This window comes from Thalassophryne amazonica, chromosome 11, assembly GCF_902500255.1.
Source record: "Thalassophryne amazonica chromosome 11, fThaAma1.1, whole genome shotgun sequence".
Classification (NCBI taxonomy): Eukaryota; Metazoa; Chordata; class Actinopteri; order Batrachoidiformes; family Batrachoididae; genus Thalassophryne; species Thalassophryne amazonica.
This window is the reverse complement of record NC_047113.1, coordinates 88,422,297-88,435,750: the sequence shown is the minus strand read 5'-3', so window position 1 is coordinate 88,435,750 and position 13,454 is coordinate 88,422,297. Positions and strand designations below refer to the sequence as shown.

At 42.1% G+C, this 13,454-nt stretch overlaps 1 protein-coding gene across 1 annotated transcript in view; it reads right to left on the bottom strand.

Annotated features, from left to right (window-relative positions):
• The window catches only part of il1rapl2 (interleukin 1 receptor accessory protein-like 2), a 1,327,545-nt gene that overhangs the window by 1,064,702 nt on the left and 249,389 nt on the right, over positions 1 to 13,454 (bottom strand). The window lies entirely within an intron of this gene.

The following is a 13,454-nucleotide window of genomic DNA, read 5'->3' as shown; positions in this document are numbered from 1 at the left end:
TTCTGCCTTGTTTTTGTGGCGTTAGAAAGTAGAATGTCAAAATTCCCCCTATCCCGCAATGGTGAAGAATCCTTTAAAAAATTCCTGGATCCGGATCGTGATCCAGATCACCACTAAAATTTAATCACTTGTTCCTCTTGTCATTTTTAACCACTCCACAAAATGTCATCAAAATCTGTTCAAAACGTTTTGAGTTATCCTGCTGACAAACAGACAGACAAACAAACAAACAAACTCGACCGAAAACATAACCTCCTTGGCGGAGGTAATAATGCTTCACATTCACCCTGATGTGAGGGTGCTGTCATACAAGGCACTCACTACACACCAAGAGGCAAAAGGGGATTAAAAACCTTGCCCAAGGGCCCTTAGTAATTTACCAGTCAGGTTGGGATTTGAACCGAGGAGCTTATGGTCTCAAGCCCAAGCATTAACCACTAGACCATCACCTCCCCTAAGGAACAACCACCCACGGCCACGTCAGACTGCAGTTTTTCTTCCCGAATCTAGAACCACACACACACGATTGAGTGCCCTGCTACTCCTCCCAATCAATGCTTTTAAACACTGATTTTTCAATGTCCGCAATCATGAATGCTCAGATAAAGCATGTTTTAATTTGGTTTTATTGTATAAAAAAGGAATGTCCAAACAGCTTATTTGTTGAATCCCATCCATGTTATTTTCATGTTGTGATCACCTGAAATCATCCCTACCACTATTTTCATTTAATTGCATGTACGTTATTATAGCACACAATGTGCACAGTTTGTCCCACTGGATCCAAATTTCAATTAAACTGGAAAAATACACATGCACATGCTGAGAGAATGTGGTACGTGTTTTCAGGAGTGCAACAAAGTTCAGCAAATAACACAAGACACGTTCCTGGTTTAATTATACTGATGCAAAAACAAAGTTTCTACCAGTGCACACGCACATCTGCATAACAGCCCAACCTGAGTCAGTCAATGTAAGAGACCTCACTTAGGGCCCCTTCACACACCTGTCACTACAACTATTCGCGCACACCAGCGGCTGAAAGTCGACATGTGCGCTGTGAGAGCCCATCGAACCCTCTCCTGGCAGGTGTCGACCACTTTCCAGCTGACACACACGAACATCTAACACTGCTTGCATGACACTTACAAAATGTGTGGCCAGTCGCACTGTTAACACAACAACTGTCAGCAGACAATCACTGTTGAGCTGGATGTGAAATTTGTCAAAGTGCCCCAGGAGTGTGGCTTTGCAAACAAACACTGGCACAGTGTGTGTGCGTTAAACTGGCCGCCGATGTCCACAGCGTCTCCTTGGCTGTGGTTCCGGATGACACAGCTGGGGAACACATACTGTGTTTGGACTAACAACTACCCACTGTGACATGCATGTGTCTGCCTGCTGTCATCACATGGAGATACATAAAAACATACATTGCTGTTGCGATGGGCTGCAGCCAGCGCACACACATTGACAGGCTACCTCAGTTGAAATGGGCCATCAGATCATAACACGTGATTCACGTGTTACGATCCACGTGAGCTTTGTTCCACATGACATGGTGTCAGTCCTGCAGCACGCTGTCCACAAGACACGTGTGTTGGGCAGGACACACGCGCGGGGCCAGCTGGACACGTTGCCAGCAGATGTGGACGTAATGAAACGAGTGAACTGCTTCTCATTCATGTCATTTCATGACTGTATGTCTGGGACCATGGGTCCTCTACAGAGTAACACACACATCATACTTGTATTGCCTATTTGATAAGAGAGATTCAATAAAATGCAGTGTTTTTATATGGTGTGTGGTTGTATTTTTATTTTTTTTAAATATGTTAATGTCTTTCTGTATTTCAGGCATTTTCCCGCACTGTTTAAAGGATAGCAATGGTAGCGCAGTGGTAAAGTTTCCATCTGGTAATCAGAGCTTACAGTTTTGAATCCTGTGAGTGACTTTTTTTTAACTATGGTTATTTAACTGCGGGGTTCTGTATTGTGTCCCCTTTTATGTATTATTTATATCAACCCAGTGATATTCACTAATTATACAGCTGGTTTTTATGTTATTGTTCTTCCTTTATTGTTCTCTTGTTTTTTTAACCACGGTTATTTAACCGCAGGGTTCTGTATTCCGTCCCCTTTTATGCATTATTTATATCAACCCAGTGATATTCACTAATTATACAGCTGTTTTTTATTTTATTGTTCTTCTTTATTTTTCTCTTGTTTTTTAACCACGGTTATTTAACCGCGGGGTTCTGTATTATGTCCCCTTTTATGTATTATTTATATCAACCCAGTGATATTCACTGATTATACAGCTGGTATACATTTTATTGTTCTCTTGTTTTTTTTTAACCACGGTTATTTAACCGCGGGATTCTGTATTCCGTTCCCTTTTATGTATTATTTATATCAACCCAGTGATATTCACTAATTAAACAGCTTGTTTTTATTTTATTGTTCTTCTTTTATTGTTCTCTTGTTTTTTTAACCACGGTTATTTAACCACAGGGTTCTGTATTCCGTCCCCTTTTATGTATTATTTATATCAACCCAGTGATATTCACTAATTATACAGCTGGTTTACATTTTATTGTTCTTTTATTGTTCTCTTGTTTTTTTTTAACCACGATTATTTAACCACGGGATTCTGTATTCCGTCCCCTTTTATGTATTATTTATATCAACCCAGTGATATTCACTAATTATACAGCTGGTTTACATTTTATTGTTCTTTTATTGTTCTCTTGTTTTTTTTTAACCACGATTATTTAACCACGGGATTCTGTATTCCGTTCCCTTTTATGTATTATTTATATCAACCCAGTGATATTCACTAATTATACAGCTGTTTTTTATTTTATTGTTCTTCTTTTATTTTTCTCTTGTTTTTTAACCACGGTTATTTAACCGCGGGGTTCTGTATTATGTCCCCTTTTATGTATTATTTATATCAACCCAGTGATATTCACTGATTATACAGCTGGTATACATTTTATTGTTCTCTTGTTTTTTTTTAACCACGGTTATTTAACCGCGGGATTCTGTATTCCGTTCCCTTTTATGTATTATTTATATCAACCCAGTGATATTCACTAATTAAACAGCTTGTTTTTATTTTATTGTTCTTCTTTTATTGTTCTCTTGTTTTTTTAACCACGGTTATTTAACCACAGGGTTCTGTACTCCGTCCCCTTTTATGTATTATTTATATCAACCCAGTGATATTCACTAATTATACAGCTGGTTTACATTTTATTGTTCTTTTATTGTTCTCTTGTTTTTTTTTAACCACGATTATTTAACCACGGGATTCTGTATTCCGTTCCCTTTTATGTATTATTTATATCAACCCAGTGATATTCACTGATTATACAGCTGGTATACATTTTATTGTTCTCTTGTTTTTTTTTAACCACGGTTATTTAACCACGGGATTCTGTATTCCGTTCCCTTTTATGTATTATTTATATCAACCCAGTGATATTCACTAATTAAACAGCTTGTTTTTATTTTATTGTTCTTCTTTTATTGTTCTCTTGTTTTTTTAACCACGGTTATTTAACCACAGGGTTCTGTATTCCGTCCCCTTTTATGTATTATTTATATCAACCCAGTGATATTCACTAATTATACAGCTGGTTTACATTTTATTGTTCTTTTATTGTTCTCTTGTTTTTTTTTAACCACGATTATTTAACCACGGGATTCTGTATTCCGTTCCCTTTTATGTATTATTTATATCAACCCAGTGATATTCACTAATTATACAGCTGTTTTTTATTTTATTGTTCTTCTTTTATTTTTCTCTTGTTTTTTAATCACGGTTATTTAACCGCGGGGTTCTGTATTGTGTCCCCTTTTATGTATTATTTATATCAACCCAGTGATATTCACTAATTATACAGCTGGTATACATTTTATTGTTCTTTTATTCTTCTCTTTTTTTTTTTTAACCACGGTTATTTAACCGCGGGATTCTGTATTCCGTTCCCTTTTATGTATTATTTCTATCAACCCAGTGATATTCACTAATTAAACAGCTTGTTTTTATTTTATTGTTCTTCTTTTATTGTTCTCTTGTTTTTTTTAACCACGGTTATTTAACCGCAGGGTTCTGTATTCCGTCCCCTTCTATGTATTATTTATATCAACCCAGTGATATTCACTAATTATACAGCTGGTTTACATTTTATTGTTCTTTTATTGTTCTCTTGTTTTTTTTTAACCACGATTATTTAACCACGGGATTCTGTATTCCGTTCCCTTTTATGTATTATTTATATCAACCCAGTGATATTCACTAATTATACAGCTGGTTTACATTTTATTGTTCTTCTTTTATTGTTCTCTTGTTTTTTTAACCATGTTATTTAACCACGGGGTTCTGTATTCTGTCCCCTTTTATGTATTATTTATATCAACCCAGTGATATTCACTAATTATACAGCTGGTTTTTATTTTATTGTTCTCCACATCAGCAGCACAATGTAGTCCAGCTGCTCGCACTGTGTTCTTGCTCGAAAGACACCGTGAGCTTTCAGGCTCCTCTCCTGTGGAACCAGCTCCCAATTCGTATCAGGGAGACAGACACCCTCTCTACTTTTAAGATTAGGCTGAAAACTTTCCTTTTTGCTAAAGCTTATAGTTAGGGCTGGATCAGGTGACCCTGAACCATCCCTTAGTTATGCTGCTATAGACGTAGACTGCTGGGGGGTTCCCATAATGCACTGAGTGCACCACTCTGCATTTAATCATTAGTGATTGATCTCTGCTCCCCTCCACAGCATGTCTTTTTCCTGGTTCTCTCCCTCAGCCCCAACCAGTCCCAGCAGAAGACTGCCCCTCCCTGAGCCTGGTTCTGCTGGAGGTTTCTTCCTGTTAAAAGGGAGTTTTTCCTTCCCACTGTCGCCAAGTGCTTGCTCCCCGGGGGCGCGTTTTGACCATTGGGGTTTTTACGTAATTATTGTATGGCCTTGCCTTACAATATAAAGCGTCTTGGGGCAACTGTTTGTTGTGATTTGGCGCTATATAAATAAAATTGATTGAACTGATTGAAGAACCGTCGCAACGGCATCATGCACGACTGCCCGTCGGCTTGATGTTTGCGTGGTTTGCTCATACGAGCTGTTTTGCTGTGGGTCCACCTGAGTTGTACTTATTTGTGCTGTGTGTAAAGGGGCCCTTACGATTGTGGGTGAAACAGATCTGAGGTTGAATGAAGTAACTTGTACTTTGGCTCAGTTGGGGCAGATGGTGGCTTCTGAGCACACAGTGGTTAAGATCTACAAAAAGCAAGAGCACTCAGAGTAAAAACACTGACTATTGCTTCATCTGAATGCTAAAATGTCAAAGGTCACACTGTCGCTATTGTAAATTAAATGATTGGTACAGTGACAGTGGACAAATGATGTCAACCACATCAGTTGCTGCCGGCTGCAAGCTGCCAGGAGAACTGCCATCCAGGTATTTTTAACAACTAACAGATCTTTATGCTTCATGTCTACAAGAATATCAACCAAAAGCACAAATCTATAAAACAAGTAAAGCATTATACTACTGCTGCCACTGAAACAGTATTAAAACCTCAGGCCATGTTGCACTGCTTTTGAAAGAAAAGGACAAAAATAAAATAAATCTTTACAGACATTCCAGTTATATGTAACAAAGTAAGCCTAAGTTGTTCCATTTCCAGGGTGATACTTTGTGCTCTGCGGGTAAAAAAAAAAAAAGAAAAAAGTCAGCAGGTGGTCTGGCTACAGCGTTCTGGAACAATCTACCTTTGGATGTTAGTTACTTTCACTGGAAGTGTTCAAGTCGAGTCTTAAAATTCCAATTTATTTTCTGTCAGTTATGACTAACAGATGGTCTTATTTCATTTAACTGAACATAATTGTGTTGAGTGGAATGCTGAGTTTTTTCTTGTTCTTACCTGTGGCTGTTTCATTTTGATTTGTACAGTGTTTTATTGTTCAATTGTTATATTTTATTTGTATTATTACGCAATTGTAGTTTCACGTGAAAGTGCTTTGAAAATGAAATTATTATGACCCTCTGCATGCAGGGTATTGTAATCACTCCTGCTTGTGTGTGTGTGCATGCATGCATGTGCCCGTAAGAACAAAACTAAGAAGTGGATGGATGGATTTCCCCCAAACATGGAGGCAATATTACTTGGGTTAGTGTCTCCAGGGCCCTGTTTTATGAGCCAAGTTTGAGATTCACCGGAGCAGTGGTTAAAATTTAGCATCAGACTCAAAAAATACAACTGTGCTATGAGCTGTTTGATGGTTCCTGACAAACGAGTGACTAAAACAGTACTCCAATAAATTTGTGTCCCAATTCCAGGTTGGCAGTCTGGCTTTGACCAGATTCAATCCATATTTCTTTCTATTCAGATAGTGTTCAGACCAGTTTTTTCAAATCCATCTGATCTTACACATGCCACCCAAACTCAATCTGGCTCAGGTTGAAAGAGACATTTCTGAGTGAGAGTGCGGGAGTGTGTGCTTGTGGATCTGCATGTGGGAGAGCGGGTGCGTGACACATGGAAGGGAACACACCCAGCAGATTTTGTTGGCAAGAAGGTGCTGCATAGAAAATTTGTTGCTTGCTGTCTTTGTTACAGTTGCACTGACCATCACCACAGTGGATAAGACAATGTGGGTACAGAAACATAGTGAGGAAGTTTTTGTTTTTGTCTCATAATTTCTTGTTTTCCACTTAAAAATGTCACTTTTTTATTTTGTATGCAACAGGTTACTTAATATTCATTACTATTTAGTCATTGCATGAATGCTTACCTTGCAGCTACAAATAGATTTTTTTTCCCCCGATAGGGGATCAGATTTTCCAATTAGTAAACATCTTGAGGGGTTTGGAAATCTTGAAAAACCCTGTTTCAATGCAAGTATAGTCTCCTGACCATATCTTGAAGCTCAACAACCGCTATTATATAATGGCTGAGTGAATCCTTGTCATTTGATTGGGCTTCACCATGTTCACATGACATGGATTAATTCATCCCATTTGTGTTACATTGCATTCAGAGTGCGGCTTGGTTCCATTTAGAGTGCAAATTTGGTTCCATAGGTTTGCACTCTGCACACACACACACACACACAAAAAGAAATCCACTGCACTGTCTGGAGGCTGTTAGCAGGAAGAAAGAATGAAAAGCTGGACTAAATTATGACGTGATTTTTTTTTCACTGCACTGAGGATGTACACGTGTGCAAAAGCACTGACCCGGTTGTGTGTGTGTGAACGCGGGGGACAACAACACAATGATTTGATTGAGTTAACGGACGCTGCTAATTCTTGTAACACACACACACACACACACACACAAAATCCACTCTGCTGTAAGGCATCTGGATGCATGAAGACCTGTTCACATGAAAAGATGATGTGATTTTTGGCTGGACTGAGGAACTACACAAAGCCTTTTTTTGTCTTTTTTATGGAAGTCTGAAGTCAGTGCACGGCAACACTGGACTACAAGTTACAATTTGGACTTTAGCAGCAGTGGAACACCAAAATGTAAGTCCCTTTTCTGTTGTTTATAAATTAATAAAATGTCAAATGACAAGGATCTATTTTAGCCATTATATAAAACAAATAGTGAATGTTTTTACATACTTTCAATAGAAAAAAAAATATTTAATTCGGTGAAAGCTGGAACAAACCATTCAACAACGCAAAATATTCGCACCATTGAACTCATAAATATTGATTATTTGTATACCATTTTGGCCTTAGGAAAAGACAAACAGGGATGAACTATTTCAGATGGGTGGTCTAAATTGTAGATACTTTAAGCCCTGGTTCACACGACAGGATTTTAAAATTATCTTTAGGTTTCCAAAACCTGAGAGACCACACACGTGAAGATAAAAATCATGGATCTAACAGGTTTGGGTCGTACCGTGTGTGGTGTTCAGCCACACGGTAAAGCCCCATTTACACATAGACGGTTTTGTCGGTGGGTAGTACGTAGACCAAAGTTCGCGGTAGTTTCCGGCTGTTTTCCGCAGTGGAAAGGGGCAGAGCATTTTGCCAGCGTTTTGACGGCCGTACTAGCCACTAAATCTGCCAAATAAAGCGGCGTTTTGATGCCATAGCATCCGGCACACGTCAAGGCAACGGGGTTAATACCCAGTTCTATCCTTTACAATCACAGGTTAAGACACGCGTGAGAACGGCGGTGTTCTGCTGCCCGCCATATGCCCTGTGTACTGCGATTTTTATCCAGGCAAATCCTGCGTTACTCCAGGAACGTTTGCATATAGGCACCGCCCCCAGAGTATAATAGGCTGAAGCAGCAGGAATACATGCCTCTGTCACTGCAAGGGGAGGGAGATCATCCTCAGCCTTTTCTTCTCCTTCCTTTTCCCCCTCCACCACAGGCCTCCCCTCTGCTTCTGAACCAGACCTCTTGGTAAGTCCTTGCCACTGCCAGTTTTCTTTTAGGAGGCATACTGGAGCTTCTCTGCAAAAATATCTGGAGCTGGCTGCGAGTGAGAGGCCTGCATGCAGCGCGCTAGCGTTTTTATACTGACCGCCACCTATCGGCCGTTTGGAATGGCGTTAACCGGGAGGTGGCGTTTAGAATGGCGTACTGTCCGCTAGCGCCGCCGTTTTGTCTGCCTCTGTCACCGGTTAAAACGCCCTTGAGAACGCCGATGTGGGCTCTATCGCCGTTTTACATGCCGTTGATTAGGGATACAATGCCGGCCACCAATTACGGTGGTGTAAACTGCGGCACTACAGGAAGGGGCAGGATGAAACGGCGATTAAAAAGTATCAAATGCCGTTGTTCGCGTTGTCTCCGTCATCATGCGAATTCTCTGGGAGCGCTCCTGGAATTATTCGACATGTTGAATAATTTTTTCGACGATTCCCGGTAAAGCCTGAACTAAGCCACGCCCCCTAGGGCCGGCGTTAACAACGGCGTTTGATCCTTAAGACGGCCAAAAACTCTTCCAGGAGGCTTCCGGGAGCTCTTACCGTCTATGTGTAAACGGGGCTTAAGGACAACACCACCACACACGAACAGATTTCACACACGAACATTTACAGCTCAGACAGGAAATCTCGCAAAATCTCTCGAGATTAAACGTGACTTCAGAGTAAACAGATGGAGATACTTTGTGGATGATTTAAAACAGAGAGGAAAAAGCAATACAAAAAGAAAAAGAAAAGGCGTTCTTTAAAGGAATGGAGACAGCGCGACCACCAGACTTTCTGTTAAGTCAGAACAGCTGTTTTGATTTTATTTTTCGCTCCGTACATCCGTCACCTCGCTTTCTGATTGGCTGCATGTCACATTCAGCAGGCTGTGTGCACGTTTGTGGTCGGAGGACACCACACACACACACAGCGATATCGGGCCAAAAAAATACAACATGTTGAATATCCCCGATTTGCGATCGGAGCGCTCCTGACATCCTTCCAAGCAGATCAGAACGCTCTTAACACACCACACATGGCAGGAATATCTGATAAGATTATCATTAGTGTCATCACGATTGTCGGGGTGTCCTTAAGATTGTCGGAAGAGGAAGATCGGGTCCGATATTGGCCGAATTATCCTGCCATGTGAACCCGGCCTAAGGCTAGAGGAAGACAGGTCTAACTTGCCTAGTCTGTCCCTGTAGTATGCTGCAAGTTATTGTGTTTGACTAAAATTTGTTGACCTTTATCTCAGTCTATCTCCCTTAGTACTGCTTCATAACACTGGGCTCAAATGATCAATGTGTGGAAGAGACTGGTAAAGCAAAATGTGCCCTCCCCAACAAAAAATGAGTTTCCATAATAAAAGTCTGCTATCAATGTAACTATAGGTCATATTTACTAGTGAAACATCTGTAATCATTTGGGTGTAATGTCATGATAAAGTCACAAAGAGGTCAGAATATGAAATCGTATGTAGTAAAACAACAAAAACAAACAAAAAAACCCATACACACACACCTTATTCGACTATGTTTGGCCCCTCAAAGCTCACTGCATGTACTGGTGACAACAGGTGACCAGAATTCAAAATATGAACATGTATCTCTGTGTGCAGAATCAGAATACCCTTTATTCACCAAATACCTATAATAATACAAGGAATTTGACTCTGGTTTGAACTGTATTCTCTGTGTACGAGCATGTATAAATATACACTAAATACTAAATAATTCACAATAAAAATGTGCAAATAAAATGTGCAATAAAAACTGTGCGAAGGAGACACAGACAAACAGATTGAAGTTGTACATGAGGTATATGAATTAGTTAGTTTTATGGTAGGTTAAATTGTTCATCATCGTGATGGCCTGTGGAAAGAAACTGTTCCTGTGTCTGGTTGTTTTGATGTACAGAGCTCCGTAACATCGACCAGAGGGGGACGAGTTTAAACAGTGTATGTCCAGGGTGTGAGGTGTCTGCAGAGATGTTACCAGCTCACCTGGTCCTGCACCAGTATATGTCCTGGATGGAGGGCAGGCTGGCTCCGATGATTTTTTTCTTCAGACCTGACAGTTTGTTGAAGTCTGAGCCTGTCATGTTTGGAGGCAGAGGGAGACCTGACAGAGATGGAGATGCATAGGACAGACTGGATGATGGATGTATAAAAGATAGTTCCTGGGGCAGGCTGACCTTCCTGAGCTGTCTGAGGAAGTATATCCTCATATCCTGCTGTGCCTTTTTCCTGATGGAGTCTATGTAGGAGGTCCACTTCAGATCTTGGGAGATGGTGGATCCCAGTAACTGGAAAGCATCCACAGTAGACACCGTTGTTGAGGATAGAGGGGGTGGGTGTTGTGGGTTTCTCTTGAAGTTATGCGTCAACCCTCCACTGTTATTGTATGTTTTATACAATTGCTGAATATGGAAAACCTTGTCTCAATTTGACAGATTCTTATTTATTCATTTAGCCTTCAGGGTGGTCTGTTTTAATACCACCAGAGCATCACTCAGTCACAGCACAGGATACAAAAACTTTGTACCTAGTTCACAACAAAATGTTGAATGTGCTCATGGCACAATTGCTTTGCTGTTGCACAAAAAAAAAAAAAAAAGGGGGTTTGCATGACTGTTGCTGGCTAGAAAAGGTTCACAGAGAAGGTCTGGGCATGTTCAAAGTCCTATCTGCGACTCCTGCATCTCTTAAAAGCTGCACTGTTTCAGAGAACCATGCCACAGCTGTGCCACTGTGATGAGCTTGTTTGTGAGTGGCACAACTAAGTTTGTAGATTTGGGATGTACAGCATGATTTTTTTTTTGGGGGGGGGGGGGGGGCATATTAACTGCCCTGGAGCTCTGTCAAAATCACACTGAGGAAAAAAAATATATATCCCGGTATCCTCTCAGTCTGACTTCACCTTTACTGTTCTCTGCAAGGTCTCAGTCATAGATACACAGAATACACAAAAACACCCCAGTGCAATGACATGGAATTTACTTCTGATGAAGTGCCTGCTGAGAATGTGTGCATGAGTGTTATGGTCCATTTATATTCAAGCTAATTCAGCAGCTGTGTGGTCTCCACAGATCAATATTGTTATTCAAACACAAATCCAGAAAGCTCTCCCACTCACTCTTTCCCCATTTCCTCTCATTGATTAATTTGCCTTTTTACCCTCTTTATGCCCCACTAGTTCCCTTCAAATTTTCTCTATTTTCTTTCTGCTTCCTTCACTTGCACCCATTTTGTCCTTTATGTCACTTTTTTTGCACAATTTCTCCTCTCTCTCAATGGCATTTATTTCCCCTATCCAATTCTGTGTCTTTCCTACTAGTCTGAACTTTACATGTTCCCTTCTATCATTCAAAGTAAAGCTATCACAAATTGTTTGTTTCCCAACATCTCCTAAGTGCTGTGGGTGCCTGACACTAAACTTAGTATGTGGATTAAGATCAGCCTGGTAACTGCCATGAAAGCAGGCCAAGCCATGAAGGCAGGCCAAGCGTGCCGCAGCCCGTGCGGTCACAGAGGCAAAAACTTGGGTCTGGGAGGAGTTCGGGGAGGCCATGGAGGAGGACTATCGGTCAGCCTCGAAGAGATTCTGGCAAACCGTCTGACGCCTCAGGAGGCAGAAGCAGCTCTCCACCAGCACTGTTTACAGTGCGGGCGGGGAGCTGTTGACCCTGATTGGGGATGTTGTCGGGCGGTGGAAGGAGTACTTCGAGGATCTCCTCAATCCCATCGTCACGTCTTCCGAAGAGGAAGCAGAGACTGGGGACTCAGAGGCGGACTCATCCATTACCCAGGCCGAAGTCACCGAGGTGGTTAGAAAGCTCCTCGGTGGCAAGGCTCCTGGGGTGGATGAAATCCGTCCTGAGTACCTTAAGTCTCTGGATCTTGTGGGACTGTCTTGGCTGACACACTTCTGCAACATCGCGTGGTGATCAGGGACAGTGCCTCTGGATTGGCAGACCGGGGTGGTGGTCCCTCTGTTTAAGAAGGGGGACCGGAGGGTGTGTTCCAACTATAGGGGGATCACACTCCTCAGCCTCCCCGGTAAGGTCTATTCCAGAGTACTGGAGAGGAGAATTCGACCGACGGTCAAACCTCGGATTCAGGGGGAGCAGTGTGGTTTTCGTCCTGGTCGCGGCACACTGGACCAGCTCTACACGCTCCATCGGGTGCTCGAGGGTTCATGGGAGTTCATCCAACCAGTCCACATGTGTTTTGTGGATCTGGAGAAGGCGTTCGACCGTGTCCCTCGGGGCACCCTGTGGGGAGTGCTCCTGGAGTACGGGGTCCGGGGTCCTTTGCTAAGGGCTATCGGTCCCTGTACGACCGCAGCAGGAGCTTGGTTCGCATTGCGGTAAGTAAGTAAAGCCTGTTTCCAGTGCACGTTGGCCTCCGCCAGGGCTGACCTTTGTCACCGGTTCTGTTCATATTTTTTTCTGGACAGAATTTCTAGGCGCAGCCAGGGTGTAGAGGGGGTCTGGGTTTGGAACCACAGAATCTCGTCTCTGCTGTTTGGGACGAGTGGTTCTGTTGGCTTCGTCAAATCAGGACCTTTCAGCATGCACTGGGGCGGTTTGCAGCCAAGTGTGAAGCGTACGGGATGAAATAGCACCTCCAAATCCAAGGCCACTGGTTTTCGACTGGAAAAAGGTGCTTTGCCTTCTTCAGGTCAGTGGAGTGTCCCTTGCCTCAAGGGAGAGTTTAAGTATCTTGGGGTCTTGTTCACGAGTGAGGGACGGATGAGCATGAGATCGCATAGACGCGATCGGTGCAGCATCTGCAGTGATGCTGTATCGGCCATCGTGGTGAAGAGAGAGCTGAGTGGGGGGCAAAGCTCTCGATTTACCCGATCGAGCTACGTTCTGATCCTCACCTATGGTCATGAGATTTGGCTCATGACCAAACAAGAAGATCGTGAGTACAAGCGGCCGAGATGAGTTTCCTCCGCAGGGTGGCTGGGCTGCTCCCTTAGAGATAGGGTGAG